The sequence below is a fragment of the Chiloscyllium plagiosum genome, unplaced genomic scaffold (assembly GCF_037043375.1).
Source record: "Chiloscyllium plagiosum isolate Xiang-an unplaced genomic scaffold, Cpla_swu_hap1 HiC_scaffold_51, whole genome shotgun sequence".
Classification (NCBI taxonomy): domain Eukaryota; kingdom Metazoa; phylum Chordata; class Chondrichthyes; order Orectolobiformes; family Hemiscylliidae; genus Chiloscyllium; species Chiloscyllium plagiosum.
The window spans coordinates 28,519,870-28,535,424 of NW_028270189.1; the positions used below are offsets into that span (position 1 = coordinate 28,519,870).

Here is a 15,555-nt window from a genome sequence, read left to right on the forward strand (position 1 = left end):
TTGTGCTCCTGCATAACAACAGATGCAAAGTCACATGAAAAGGGTTCCATGATTCCTCTCGGACTCGCATAGCTGCTGGGATGTGCCCGGCTACAATGTCAATTTCGCAGCAGATATTGATAGCCCATCAATCCAGACAAAAATCAATGGTAAGCTGAGTCTATCTTCTCAGACTCTTTTCAGCTACAAATGTATCTGTCAGTGCGTGAGAATATGGGTTCGCTTATGATTTGTTCAAATAACCATGAGCTGCTTGACATTACTGGAATTTCCATTCTTGCTTTGCTAAATGATTTCACCCATTGCTCGAAACAGGACGACTTTCACGTTTACACGGAACACGAAACACACCGGACTACAGGGAAAATGCACATACCTGAGCAGGCCGTGTTCCACATCATACCTTGCAGCATAGTTTCTGTCACTGTATCTGTTTTTTTTTCCAGAATAGGAGTCCCAAAGAATGTTCTCCACCCTAAAACCGGAGGTAGCATTACAATCCGAGAACGACAGATCACATTGTGAGAATGCTCTGACCTCGGAGCCAGTTCGAGATGCCACTTTCCGTGCCTTTTACCTTAACCGTGCAATTTGTTGCTGAGATGTTCACTCCTGGACATGAGCCACATGGATACCAACTGAGTTGGAAACCTGGGTGGGAATCGAGGAGAAGCGACTCAATAAATTTTGCTAAATTCCGTGGTGCTTTTTAGAAATGCAGTTTCTGTTCACCTCAATCTAAAAGCCAGTTTCTGAACATAGCAACAGAAGTCAAAAGGTAATTACCTCACCCCACCCCCACTCCAGAAGAGGTGCTAACTGCCCTTGAGTGCTTTTTGTTCTCGATGTGAAGAGCTTTCACGCCTGAGTCACCTTCACGTCTCTGGCTGCTGAGTGAATCACAAAGAAGGAATTTCACCAGAGCTGCAACTGCCTCACTTCTCCACACGCCCTCCCCGTTTACATTTTCCTGCTCGTCAGTGATTAAAAGAAAACCAAATGGATGCGATATCATTCTGTAGCCTCTCTGTCGATTCCTCCGTTTCAGTTCCAACATGACTTAAATCTAGGGGCGGACCTTAATACTAGCGACGCAAGTCGAAAGGTTCCTGAGAGTGCAATTTCTTTCATTGCTGTTGCTGATTGAATGAGCCACTAACGTGCGAATTGCTCCAAAACATGATTCAGGATATCTGGTGCCAATTCTCGCACGTTGAATAACGATTGACAGCTTCCAAATGAGGTCTTTCTGAGACGACCTTGGGGTACATTTGACAGACAGACAAGTTCAGGAATTCGTGGTGCGCTGTGACACCAGAGCATCTGCTTCTTTCCTGTCTTTGAACCGTGCCGCCTGCGCAAGGAAGGCAAATGCGGTACTGCTTTTCGTGGAAGGATCAGAAGGCGGTAACTGCACTCTCCAACAGAATGGCATATGATCAGAACCAAGTTGGAGAAAAATTTAACAACGCTTTGCACTGTAATTAAATGGAATTGCATTACATTTCACTACCAGAGCAGGTTTATTCAAGCAAATTCGAAGGCAGGTTTGCAGATGGGAAAGCATGCAAGAAAGCTCAGCTCTTGTCCATGTAAAAGGCTGCAGTTGAAGAACAAAGCAGTTTCTGCCCAGTTCCGGACTGGGGATCTTTCGCGTGTTAGGCGAACGTGATGACCACTACACGACAGAAACAAGCCACAGCCGGATGTGCTGCAGCTCCGTGGCGTCCAGCACTGAAAGTTGAATCCGTTCTACGTCTCCCCTTTCTGTTTCCAATAGCTCGTTGTTGTCCAGCGTAATCGACATCTTGGAAACGTAAAAAAAAAGACACGTTAAATTGATGACAAAATATAGACAAAGATGTCGTCGATGTTTGTACCGTAGGGCGAGGTGGAATAGGCTGGGACGACTTTCCCTGCAGCGTAACAGCTGCGACATGACCTTATGGAAGGGTGGTAAACTGAGTATTTACGTGCTTTACCCAAGTTGGTGTGAGTTGAAAACTCGACAGCATAGCTTTAAGGTGAGTGGGCTGAAAGTGACAAAGGACCTGAGGCACATTTCCCACAAAGAAGGTTGTGCGTGTTTGGAATGATCTACCAGAGGAAGTGGAGGAGGCTATTACACTCAGAAAATTGCAAAGGTAATCGGGTGAGTTTCTGGATAGGATGCGTTTAGAGGGATTGGGGTCAAATGCTGGGGAACGGGACTTGTTTAATTTTGGCAATGTGGTGAGCATGGACGAGGTCCACCGAAGTATCTTTTTCCACGGTGTACCCCAATAACGTCATGTTGCTTCCACCGGCTTTAAAGGATTACTTTTTAGCGGAGTTTGCCATCGCAGTCTGTGGCACAATCATTTAGTCTGTTCGACTGCTCACGGGAAAGGTAGTATTGTGAAACACTGCAAAAAAGGAACGACTTCCTTACTTTAGCTCCGACTGACCATACTCTGTGAAATTTTCCCAGATCCTCAGCTGAGGATTTTTGCTGCTGGAAGTTACCTCAGAAATCCTGTTAAATCGAAATGTGTTGAGCGAATCGCAAAACAGAAAGCATTTAACATGGAACACAAACAAAACTGGCATACCTCATGCATTTTCAGACGCAGAGATGCATGAATGCTAAATGTGATACAGTCCGAGGGCATGAGTCATAAAGTAATCTCACAACTAACAAGAGGGCATTTCCAAACGACTCTTTCAAACATACTGCAGCCTTAGCGCACCACCACTTTCCAGACAATGCTGAAACGAGAGAAAGAAAGAACATAATAAGAATTGGCCGTAAAAATGAATTTCACCAATCACAGTCTCGATTAGATTACCTTTCCCTTCCGATGTTTCCAGGACGGAAATGAAGGAAATGGGAGAAATTCAATAAGGTATGACATCGAAATTCACTGGAACGATTTTCCCATTAGCTAGAAACCCAAATAACAACGAGTAGAGTCACCGTAGGACTTCGTTTCACAACAACGATGAAATAACAGTCTCCATTCGGTTCCAGTAAAAGCTCAACTTGCCTGGGACGGCAGAACTGTTTGCGATTTTCCGCGCGGGAGGCGAACACGATCATGACAGTGGAGACATTTTCAAATATTTGGCAGTATCTCACACCAAAGTTAATTCCCTGGGAAGCAAACCCATTATACTTTTGTTTTCAACATCAATATACAGTGGGCACCGAAACAGCATTTTAACAAGCTGCAGCGTTGGAGTTGATCAGCAGAAATGGCAGTGGTGGGATTCGAACCCACGCCCCTTTCGAGACTGGAACCTGGATCCAGCGCCTTAGACCGCTCGGCCACACTACCAGCCGGCCGCGCCACCTCATTTACTTGTATCTCCAATTGTGCTCCTGCATAACAACAGATGCAAAGTCACATGAAAAGGGTTCCATGATTCCTCTCGGACTCGCACAGCTGCTGGGATGTGCCCGGCTACAATGTCAATTTCGCAGCAGATATTGATAGCCCATCAATCCAGACAAAAATCAATGGTAAGCTGAGTCTATCTTCTCAGACTCTTTTCAGCTACAAATGTATCTGTCAGTGCGTGAGAATATGGGTTCGCTTATGATTTGTTCAAATAACCATGAGCTGCTTGACATTACTGGAATTTCCATTCTTGCTTTGCTAAATGATTTCACCCATTGCTCGAAACAGGACGACTTTCACGTTTACACGGAACACGAAACACACCGGACTACAGGGAAAATGCACATACCTGAGCAGGCCGTGTTCCACATCATACCTTGCAGCATAGTTTCTGTCACTGTATCTGTTTTTTTTTTCAGAATAAGAGTCCCAAAGAATGTTCTCCACCCTAAAACCGGAGGTAGCATTACAATCCGAGAACGACAGATCACATTGTGAGAATGCTCTGACCTCGGAGCCAGTTCGAGATGCCACTTTCCGTGCCTTTTACCTTAACCGTGCAATTTGTTGCTGAGATGTTCACTCCTGGACATGAGCCACATGGATACCAACTGAGTTGGAAACCTGGGTGGGAATCGAGGAGAAGCGACTCAATAAATTTTGCTAAATTCCGTGGTGCTTTTTAGAAATGCAGTTTCTGTTCACCTCAATCTAAAAGCCAGTTTCTGAACATAGCAACAGAAGTCAAAAGGTAATTACCTCACCCCACCCCCACTCCAGAAGAGGTGCTAACTGCCCTTGAGTGCTTTTTGTTCTCGATGTGAAGAGCTTTCACGCCTGAGTCACCTTCACGTCTCTGGCTGCTGAGTGAATCACAAAGAAGGAATTTCACCAGAGCTGCAACTGCCTCACTTCTCCACACGCCCTCCCCGTTTACATTTTCCTGCTCGTCAGTGATTAAAAGAAAACCAAATGGATGCGATATCATTCTGTAGCCTCTCTGTCGATTCCTCCGTTTCAGTTCCAACATGACTTAAATCTAGGGGCGGACCTTAATACTAGCGACGCAAGTCGAAAGGTTCCTGAGAGTGCAATTTCTTTCATTGCTGTTGCTGATTGAATGAGCCACTAACGTGCGAATTGCTCCAAAACATGATTCAGGATATCTGGTGCCAATTCTCGCACGTTGAATAACGATTGACAGCTTCCAAATGAGGTCTTTCTGAGACGACCTTGGGGTACATTTGACAGACAGACAAGTTCAGGAATTCGTGGTGCGCTGTGACACCAGAGCATCTGCTTCTTTCCTGTCTTTGAACCGTGCCGCCTGCGCAAGGAAGGCAAATGCGGTACTGCTTTTCGTGGAAGGATCAGAAGGCGGTAACTGCACTCTCCAACAGAATGGCATATGATCAGAACCAGGTTGGAGAAAAATTTAACAACGCTTTGCACTGTAATTAAATGGAATTGCATTACATTTCACTACCAGAGCAGGTTTATTCAAGCAAATTCGAAGGCAGGTTTGCAGATGGGAAAGCATGCAAGAAAGCTCATCTCTTGTCCATGTAAAAGGCTGCAGTTGAAGAACAAAGCAGTTTCTGCCCAGTTCCGGACTGGGGATCTTTCGCGTGTTAGGCGAACGTGATGACCACTACACGACAGAAACAAGCCACAGCCGGATGTGCTGCAGCTCCGTGGCGTCCAGCACTGAAAGTTGAATCCGTTCTACGTCTCCCCTTTCTGTTTCCAATAGCTCGTTGTTGTCCAGCGTAATCGACATCTTGGAAACGTAAAAAAAAAGACACGTTAAATTGATGACAAAATATAGACAAAGATGTCGTCGATGTTTGTACCGTAGGGCGAGGTGGAATAGGCTGGGACGACTTTCCCTGCAGCGTAACAGCTGCGACATGACCTTATGGAAGGGTGGTAAACTGTGTATTTACGTGCTTCACCCAAGTTGGTGTGAGTTGAAAACTCGACAGCATAGCTTTAAGGTGAGTGGGCTGAAAGTGACAAAGGACCTGAGGCACATTTCCCACAAAGAAGGTTGTGCGTGTTTGGAATGATCTACCAGAGGAAGTGGAGGAGGCTATTACACTCAGAAAATTGCAAAGGTAATCGGGTGAGTTTCTGGATAGGATGCGTTTAGAGGGATTGGGGTCAAATGCTGGGGAACGGGACTTGTTTAATTTTGGCAATGTGGTGAGCATGGACGAGGTCCACCGAAGTATCTTTTTCCACGGTGTACCCCAATAACGTCATGTTGCTTCCACCGGCTTTAAAGGATTACTTTTTAGCGGAGTTTGCCATCGCAGTCTGTGGCACAATCATTTAGTCTGTTCGACTGCTCACGGGAAAGGTAGTATTGTGAAACACTGAAAAAAAGGAACGACTTCCTTACTTTAGCTCCGACTGACCATACTCTGTGAAATTTTCCCAGATCCTCAGCTGAGGATTTTTGCTGCTGGAAGTTACCTCAGAAATCCTGTTAAATCGAAATGTGTTGAGCGAATCGCAAAACAGAAAGCATTTAACATGGAACACAAACAAAACTGGCATACCTCATGCATTTTCAGACGCAGAGATGCATGAATGCTAAATGTGATACAGTCCGAGGGCATGAGTCATAAAGTAATCTCACAACTAACAAGAGGGCATTTCCAAACGACTCTTTCAAACATACTGCAGCCTTAGCGCACCACCACTTTCCAGACAATGCTGAAACGAGAGAAAGAAAGAACATAATAAGAATTGGCCGTAAAAATGAATTTCACCAATCACAGTCTCGATTAGATTACCTTTCCCTTCCGATGTTTCCAGGACGGAAATGAAGGAAATGGGAGAAATTCAATAAGGTATGACATCGAAATTCACTGGAACGATTTTCCCATTAGCTAGAAACCCAAATAACAACGAGTAGAGTCACCGTAGGACTTCGTTTCACAACAACGATGAAATAACAGTCTCCATTCGGTTCCAGTAAAAGCTCAACTTGCCTGGGACGGCAGAACTGTTTGCGATTTTCCGCGCGGGAGGCGAACACGATCATGACAGTGGAGACATTTTCAAATATTTGGCAGTATCTCACACCAAAGTTAATTCCCTGGGAAGCAAACCCATTATACTTTTGTTTTCAACATCAATATACAGTGGGCACCGAAACAGCATTTTAACAAGCTGCAGCGTTGGAGTTGATCAGCAGAAATGGCAGTGGTGGGATTCGAACCCACGCCCCTTTCGAGACTGGAACCTGGATCCAGCGCCTTAGACCGCTCGGCCACACTACCAGCCGGCCGCGCCACCTTATTTACTTGTATCTCCAATTGTGCTCCTGCATAACAACAGATGCAAAGTCACATGAAAAGGGTTCCATGATTCCTCTCGGACTCGCACAGCTGCTGGGATGTGCCCGGCTACAATGTCAATTTCGCAGCAGATATTGATAGCCCATCAATCCAGACAAAAATCAATGGTAAGCTGAGTCTATCTTCTCAGACTCTTTTCAGCTACAAATGTATCTGTCAGTGCGTGAGAATATGGGTTCGCTTATGATTTGTTCAAATAACCATGAGCTGCTTGACATTACTGGAATTTCCATTCTTGCTTTGCTAAATGATTTCACCCATTGCTCGAAACAGGACGACTTTCACGTTTACACGGAACACGAAACACACCGGACTACAGGGAAAATGCACATACCTGAGCAGGCCGTGTTCCACATCATACCTTGCAGCATAGTTTCTGTCACTGTATCTGTTTTTTTTTTCAGAATAAGAGTCCCAAAGAATGTTCTCCACCCTAAAACCGGAGGTAGCATTACAATCCGAGAACGACAGATCACATTGTGAGAATGCTCTGACCTCGGAGCCAGTTCGAGATGCCACTTTCCGTGCCTTTTACCTTAACCGTGCAATTTGTTGCTGAGATGTTCACTCCTGGACATGAGCCACATGGATACCAACTGAGTTGGAAACCTGGGTGGGAATCGAGGAGAAGCGACTCAATAAATTTTGCTAAATTCCGTGGTGCTTTTTAGAAATGCAGTTTCTGTTCACCTCAATCTAAAAGCCAGTTTCTGAACATAGCAACAGAAGTCAAAAGGTAATTACCTCACCCCACCCCCACTCCAGAAGAGGTGCTAACTGCCCTTGAGTGCTTTTTGTTCTCGATGTGAAGAGCTTTCACGCCTGAGTCACCTTCACGTCTCTGGCTGCTGAGTGAATCACAAAGAAGGAATTTCACCAGAGCTGCAACTGCCTCACTTCTCCACACGCCCTCCCCGTTTACATTTTCCTGCTCGTCAGTGATTAAAAGAAAACCAAATGGATGCGATATCATTCTGTAGCCTCTCTGTCGATTCCTCCGTTTCAGTTCCAACATGACTTAAATCTAGGGGCGGACCTTAATACTAGCGACGCAAGTCGAAAGGTTCCTGAGAGTGCAATTTCTTTCATTGCTGTTGCTGATTGAATGAGCCACTAACGTGCGAATTGCTCCAAAACATGATTCAGGATATCTGGTGCCAATTCTCGCACGTTGAATAACGATTGACAGCTTCCAAATGAGGTCTTTCTGAGACGACCTTGGGGTACATTTGACAGACAGACAAGTTCAGGAATTCGTGGTGCGCTGTGACACCAGAGCATCTGCTTCTTTCCTGTCTTTGAACCGTGCCGCCTGCGCAAGGAAGGCAAATGCGGTACTGCTTTTCGTGGAAGGATCAGAAGGCGGTAACTGCACTCTCCAACAGAATGGCATATGATCAGAACCAGGTTGGAGAAAAATTTAACAACGCTTTGCACTGTAATTAAATGGAATTGCATTACATTTCACTACCAGAGCAGGTTTATTCAAGCAAATTCGAAGGCAGGTTTGCAGATGGGAAAGCATGCAAGAAAGCTCATCTCTTGTCCATGTAAAAGGCTGCAGTTGAAGAACAAAGCAGTTTCTGCCCAGTTCCGGACTGGGGATCTTTCGCGTGTTAGGCGAACGTGATGACCACTACACGACAGAAACAAGCCACAGCCGGATGTGCTGCAGCTCCGTGGCGTCCAGCACTGAAAGTTGAATCCGTTCTACGTCTCCCCTTTCTGTTTCCAATAGCTCGTTGTTGTCCAGCGTAATCGACATCTTGGAAACGTAAAAAAAAAGACACGTTAAATTGATGACAAAATATAGACAAAGATGTCGTCGATGTTTGTACCGTAGGGCGAGGTGGAATAGGCTGGGACGACTTTCCCTGCAGCGTAACAGCTGCGACATGACCTTATGGAAGGGTGGTAAACTGTGTATTTACGTGCTTCACCCAAGTTGGTGTGAGTTGAAAACTCGACAGCATAGCTTTAAGGTGAGTGGGCTGAAAGTGACAAAGGACCTGAGGCACATTTCCCACAAAGAAGGTTGTGCGTGTTTGGAATGATCTACCAGAGGAAGTGGAGGAGGCTATTACACTCAGAAAATTGCAAAGGTAATCGGGTGAGTTTCTGGATAGGATGCGTTTAGAGGGATTGGGGTCAAATGCTGGGGAACGGGACTTGTTTAATTTTGGCAATGTGGTGAGCATGGACGAGGTCCACCGAAGTATCTTTTTCCACGGTGTACCCCAATAACGTCATGTTGCTTCCACCGGCTTTAAAGGATTACTTTTTAGCGGAGTTTGCCATCGCAGTCTGTGGCACAATCATTTAGTCTGTTCGACTGCTCACGGGAAAGGTAGTATTGTGAAACACTGCAAAAAAGGAACGACTTCCTTACTTTAGCTCCGACTGACCATACTCTGTGAAATTTTCCCAGATCCTCAGCTGAGGATTTTTGCTGCTGGAAGTTACCTCAGAAATCCTGTTAAATCGAAATGTGTTGAGCGAATCGCAAAACAGAAAGCATTTAACATGGAACACAAACAAAACTGGCATACCTCATGCATTTTCAGACGCAGAGATGCATGAATGCTAAATGTGATACAGTCCGAGGGCATGAGTCATAAAGTAATCTCACAACTAACAAGAGGGCATTTCCAAACGACTCTTTCAAACATACTGCAGCCTTAGCGCACCACCACTTTCCAGACAATGCTGAAACGAGAGAAAGAAAGAACATAATAAGAATTGACCGTAAAAATGAATTTCACCAATCACAGTCTCGATTAGATTACCTTTCCCTTCCGATGTTTCCAGGACGGAAATGAAGGAAATGGGAGAAATTCAATAAGGTATGACATCGAAATTCACTGGAACGATTTTCCCATTAGCTAGAAACCCAAATAACAACGAGTAGAGTCACCGTAGGACTTCGTTTCACAACAACGATGAAATAACAGTCTCCATTCGGTTCCAGTAAAAGCTCAACTTGCCTGGGACTGCAGAATTGTTTGCGATTTTCCGCGTGGGAGGCGAACACGATCATGACAGTGGAGACATTTTCAAATATTTGGCAATATCTCACACCAAAGTTAATTCCCTGGGAAGCAAACCCATTATACTTTTGTTTTCAACATCAATATACAGTGGGCACCGAAACAGCATTTTAACAAGCTGCAGCGTTGGAGTCGATCAGCAGAAATGGCAGCGGTGGGATTCGAACCCACGCCCCTTTCGAGACTGGAACTTGGATCCAGCGCCTTAGACCGCTCGGCCACACTACCAGCCGGCCGAGCCACCTCATTTACTTGTATCTTCAATTGTGCTCCTGCATAACAACAGATGCAAAGTCACATGAAAAGGGTTCCATGATTCCTCTCGGACTCGCACAGCTGCTGGGATGTGCCCGGCTACAATGTCAATTTCGCAGCAGATATTGATAGCCCATCAATCCAGACAAAACTCAATGGTAAGCTGAGTCTATCTTCTCAGACTCTTTTCAGCTACAAATGTATCTGTCAGTGCGTGAGAATATGGGTTCGCTTATGATTTGTTCAAATAACCATGAGCTGCTTGACATTACTGGAATTTCCATTCTTGCTTTGCTAAATGATTTCACCCATTGCTCGAAACAGGACGACTTTCACGTTTACACGGAACACGAAACACACCGGACTACAGGGAAAATGCACAAACCTGAGCAGGCCGTGTTCCACATCATACCTTGCAGCATAGTTTCTGTCACTGTATCTGTTTATTTTTTTCAGAATAAGAGTCCCAAAGAATGTTCTCCACCCTAAAACCGGAGGTAGCATTACAATCCGAGAACGACAGATCACATTGTGAGAATGCTCTGACCTCGGAGCCAGTTCGAGATGCCACTTTCCGTGCCTTTTACCTTAACCGTGCAATTTGTTGCTGAGATGTTCACTCCTGGACATGAGCCACATGGATACCAACTGAGTTGGAAACCTGGGTGGGAATCGAGGAGAAGCGACTCAATAAATTTTGCTAAATTCCGTGGTGCTTTTTAGAAATGCAGTTTCTGTTCACCTCAATCTAAAAGCCAGTTTCTGAACATAGCAACAGAAGTCAAAAGGTAATTACCTCACCCCACCCCCACTCCAGAAGAGGTGCTAACTGCCCTTGAGTGCTTTTTGTTCTCGATGTGAAGAGCTTTCACGCCTGAGTCACCTTCACGTCTCTGGCTGCTGAGTGAATCACAAAGAAGGAATTTCACCAGAGCTGCAACTGCCTCACTTCTCCACACGCCCTCCCCGTTTACATTTTCCTGCTCGTCAGTGATTAAAAGAAAACCAAATGGATGCGTTATCATTCTGTAGCCTCTCTGTCGATTCCTCCGTTTCAGTTCCAACATGACTTAAATCTAGGGGCGGACCTTAATACTAGCGACGCTATGAATGCGCAAGTCGAAAGGTTCCTGAGAGTGCAATTTCTTTCATTGCTGTTGCTGATTGAATGAGCCACTAACGTGCGAATTGCTCCAAAACATGATTCAGGATATCTGGTGCCAATTCTCGCACGTTGAATAACGATTGACAGCTTCCAAATGAGGTCTTTCTGAGACGACCTTGGGGTACATTTGACAGACAGACAAGTTCAGGAATTCGTGGTGCGCTGTGACACCAGAGCATCTGCTTCTTTCCTGTCTTTGAACCGTGCCGCCTGCGCAAGGAAGGCAAATGCGGTACTGCTTTTCGTGGAAGGATCAGAAGGCGGTAACTGCACTCTCCAACAGAATGGCATATGATCAGAACCAAGTTGGAGAAAAATTTAACAACGCTTTGCACTGTAATTAAATGGAATTGCATTACATTTCACTACCAGAGCAGGTTTATTCAAGCAAATTCGAAGGCAGGTTTGCAGATGGGAAAGCATGCAAGAAAGCTCAGCTCTTGTCCATGTAAAAGGCTGCAGTTGAAGAACAAAGCAGTTTCTGCCCAGTTCCGGACTGGGGATCTTTCGCGTGTTAGGCGAACGTGATGACCACTACACGACAGAAACAAGCCACAGCCGGATGTGCTGCAGCTCCGTGGCGTCCAGCACTGAAAGTTGAATCCGTTCTACGTCTCCCCTTTCTGTTTCCAATAGCTCGTTGTTGTCCAGCGTAATCGACATCTTGGAAACGTAAAAAAAAAGACACGTTAAATTGATGACAAAATATAGACAAAGATGTCGTCGATGTTTGTACCGTAGGGCGAGGTGGAATAGGCTGGGACGACTTTCCCTGCAGCGTAACAGCTGCGACATGACCTTATGGAAGGGTGGTAAACTGAGTGTTTACGTGCTTTACCCAAGTTGGTGTGAGTTGAAAACTCGACAGCATAGCTTTAAGGTGAGTGGGCTGAAAGTGACAAAGGACCTGAGGCACATTTCCCACAAAGAAGGTTGTGCGTGTTTGGAATGATCTACCAGAGGAAGTGGAGGAGGCTATTACACTCAGAAAATTGCAAAGGTAATCGGGTGAGTTTCTGGACAGGATGCGTTTAGAGGGATTGGGGTCAAATGCTGGGGAACGGGACTTGTTTAATTTTGGCAATGTGGTGAGCATGGACGAGGTCCACCGAAGTATCTTTTTCCACAGTGTACCCCAATAACGTCATGTTGCTTCCACCGGCTTTAAAGGATTACTTTTTAGCGGAGTTTGCCATCGCAGTCTGTGGCACAATCATTTAGTCTGTTCGACTGCTCACGGGAAAGGTAGTATTGTGAAACACTGCAAAAAAGGAACGACTTCCTTACTTTAGCTCCGACTGACCATACTCTGTGAAATTTTCCCAGATCCTCAGCTGAGGATTTTTGCTGCTGGAAGTTACCTCAGAAATCCTGTTAAATCGAAATGTGTTGAGCGAATCGCAAAACAGAAAGCATTTAACATGGAACACAAACAAAACTGGCATACCTCATGCATTTTCAGACGCAGAGATGCATGAATGCTAAACGTGATACAGTCCGAGGGCATGAGTCATAAAGTAATCTCACAACTAACAAGAGGGCATTTCCAAACGACTCTTTCAAACATACTGCAGCCTTAGCGCACCACCACTTTCCAGACAATGCTGAAACGAGAGAAAGAAAGAACATAATAAGAATTGGCCGTAAAAATGAATTTCACCAATCACAGTCTCGATTAGATTACCTTTCCCTTCCGATGTTTCCAGGACGGAAATGAAGGAAATGGGAGAAATTCAATAAGGTATGACATCGAAATTCACTGGAACGATTTTCCCATTCGCTAGAAACCCAAATAACAACGAGTAGAGTCACCGTAGGACTTCGTTTCACAACAACGATGAAATAACAGTCTCCATTCGGTTCCAGTAAAAGCTCAACTTGCCTGGGACGGCAGAACTGTTTGCGATTTTCCGCGCGGGAGGCGAACACGATCATGACAGTGGAGACATTTTCAAATATTTGGCAGTATCTCACACCAAAGTTAATTCCCTGGGAAGCAAACCCATTATACTTTTGTTTTCAACATCAATATACAGTGGGCACCGAAACAGCATTTTAACAAGCTGCAGCGTTGGAGTTGATCAGCAGAAATGGCAGTGGTGGGATTCGAACCCACGCCCCTTTCGAGACTGGAACCTGGATCCAGCGCCTTAGACCGCTCGGCCACACTACCAGCCGGCCGCGCCACCTCATTTACTTGTATCTCCAATTGTGCTCCTGCATAACAACAGATGCAAAGTCACATGAAAAGGGTTCCATGATTCCTCTCGGACTCGCACAGCTGCTGGGATGTGCCCGGCTACAATGTCAATTTCGCAGCAGATATTGATAGCCCATCAATCCAGACAAAAATCAATGGTAAGCTGAGTCTATCTTCTCAGACTCTTTTCAGCTACAAATGTATCTGTCAGTGCGTGAGAATATGGGTTCGCTTATGATTTGTTCAAATAACCATGAGCTGCTTGACATTACTGGAATTTCCATTCTTGCTTTGCTAAATGATTTCACCCATTGCTCGAAACAGGACGACTTTCACGTTTACACGGAACACGAAACACACCGGACTACAGGGAAAATGCACATACCTGAGCAGGCCGTGTTCCACATCATACCTTGCAGCATAGTTTCTGTCACTGTATCTGTTTTTTTTTTCAGAATAAGAGTCCCAAAGAATGTTCTCCACCCTAAAACCGGAGGTAGCATTACAATCCGAGAACGACAGATCACATTGTGAGAATGCTCTGACCTCGGAGCCAGTTCGAGATGCCACTTTCCGTGCCTTTTACCTTAACCGTGCAATTTGTTGCTGAGATGTTCACTCCTGGACATGAGCCACATGGATACCAACTGAGTTGGAAACCTGGGTGGGAATCGAGGAGAAGCGACTCAATAAATTTTGCTAAATTCCGTGGTGCTTTTTAGAAATGCAGTTTCTGTTCACCTCAATCTAAAAGCCAGTTTCTGAACATAGCAACAGAAGTCAAAAGGTAATTACCTCACCCCACCCCCACTCCAGAAGAGGTGCTAACTGCCCTTGAGTGCTTTTTGTTCTCGATGTGAAGAGCTTTCACGCCTGAGTCACCTTCACGTCTCTGGCTGCTGAGTGAATCACAAAGAAGGAATTTCACCAGAGCTGCAACTGCCTCACTTCTCCACACGCCCTCCCCGTTTACATTTTCCTGCTCGTCAGTGATTAAAAGAAAACCAAATGGATGCGATATCATTCTGTAGCCTCTCTGTCGATTCCTCCGTTTCAGTTCCAACATGACTTAAATCTAGGGGCGGACCTTAATACTAGCGACGCAAGTCGAAAGGTTCCTGAGAGTGCAATTTCTTTCATTGCTGTTGCTGATTGAATGAGCCACTAACGTGCGAATTGCTCCAAAACATGATTCAGGATATCTGGTGCCAATTCTCGCACGTTGAATAACGATTGACAGCTTCCAAATGAGGTCTTTCTGAGACGACCTTGGGGTACATTTGACAGACAGACAAGTTCAGGAATTCGTGGTGCGCTGTGACACCAGAGCATCTGCTTCTTTCCTGTCTTTGAACCGTGCCGCCTGCGCAAGGAAGGCAAATGCGGTACTGCTTTTCGTGGAAGGATCAGAAGGCGGTAACTGCACTCTCCAACAGAATGGCATATGATCAGAACCAGGTTGGAGAAAAATTTAACAACGCTTTGCACTGTAATTAAATGGAATTGCATTACATTTCACTACCAGAGCAGGTTTATTCAAGCAAATTCGAAGGCAGGTTTGCAGATGGGAAAGCATGCAAGAAAGCTCATCTCTTGTCCATGTAAAAGGCTGCAGTTGAAGAACAAAGCAGTTTCTGCCCAGTTCCGGACTGGGGATCTTTCGCGTGTTAGGCGAACGTGATGACCACTACACGACAGAAACAAGCCACAGCCGGATGTGCTGCAGCTCCGTGGCGTCCAGCACTGAAAGTTGAATCCGTTCTACGTCTCCCCTTTCTGTTTCCAATAGCTCGTTGTTGTCCAGCGTAATCGACATCTTGGAAACGTAAAAAAAAAGACACGTTAAATTGATGACAAAATATAGACAAAGATGTCGTCGATGTTTGTACCGTAGGGCGAGGTGGAATAGGCTGGGACGACTTTCCCTGCAGCGTAACAGCTGCGACATGACCTTATGGAAGGGTGGTAAACTGTGTATTTACGTGCTTTACCCAAGTTGGTGTGAGTTGAAAACTCGACAGCATAGCTTTACGGTGAGTGGGCTGAAAGTGACAAAGGACCTGAGGCACATTTCCCACAAAGAAGGTTGTGCGTGTTTGGAATGATCTACCAGAGGAAGTGGAGGAGGCTATTACACTCA

The 15,555-nt window shown here is 45.3% G+C and overlaps 4 non-coding genes across 4 annotated transcripts; all 4 read right to left on the reverse strand.

Moving 5' to 3' along the window:
* Positions 1-3,235: 3,235 nt before the first annotated feature.
* trnal-cag (transfer RNA leucine (anticodon CAG)) lies at positions 3,236-3,317 on the reverse strand. Its single transcript has one exon. It is a non-coding gene; the product is annotated as a tRNA-Leu (tRNA).
* A 3,271-nt stretch (positions 3,318-6,588) lies between these two features.
* trnal-cag (transfer RNA leucine (anticodon CAG)) lies at positions 6,589-6,670 on the reverse strand. Its single transcript has one exon. It is a non-coding gene; the product is annotated as a tRNA-Leu (tRNA).
* A 3,271-nt stretch (positions 6,671-9,941) lies between these two features.
* Positions 9,942-10,023, reverse strand: trnal-caa (transfer RNA leucine (anticodon CAA)). Its single transcript has one exon. It is a non-coding gene; the product is annotated as a tRNA-Leu (tRNA).
* Positions 10,024-13,306: 3,283 nt separating this feature from the next.
* On the reverse strand, positions 13,307-13,388 carry trnal-cag (transfer RNA leucine (anticodon CAG)). Its single transcript has one exon. It is a non-coding gene; the product is annotated as a tRNA-Leu (tRNA).
* Positions 13,389-15,555: the final 2,167 nt, after the last annotated feature.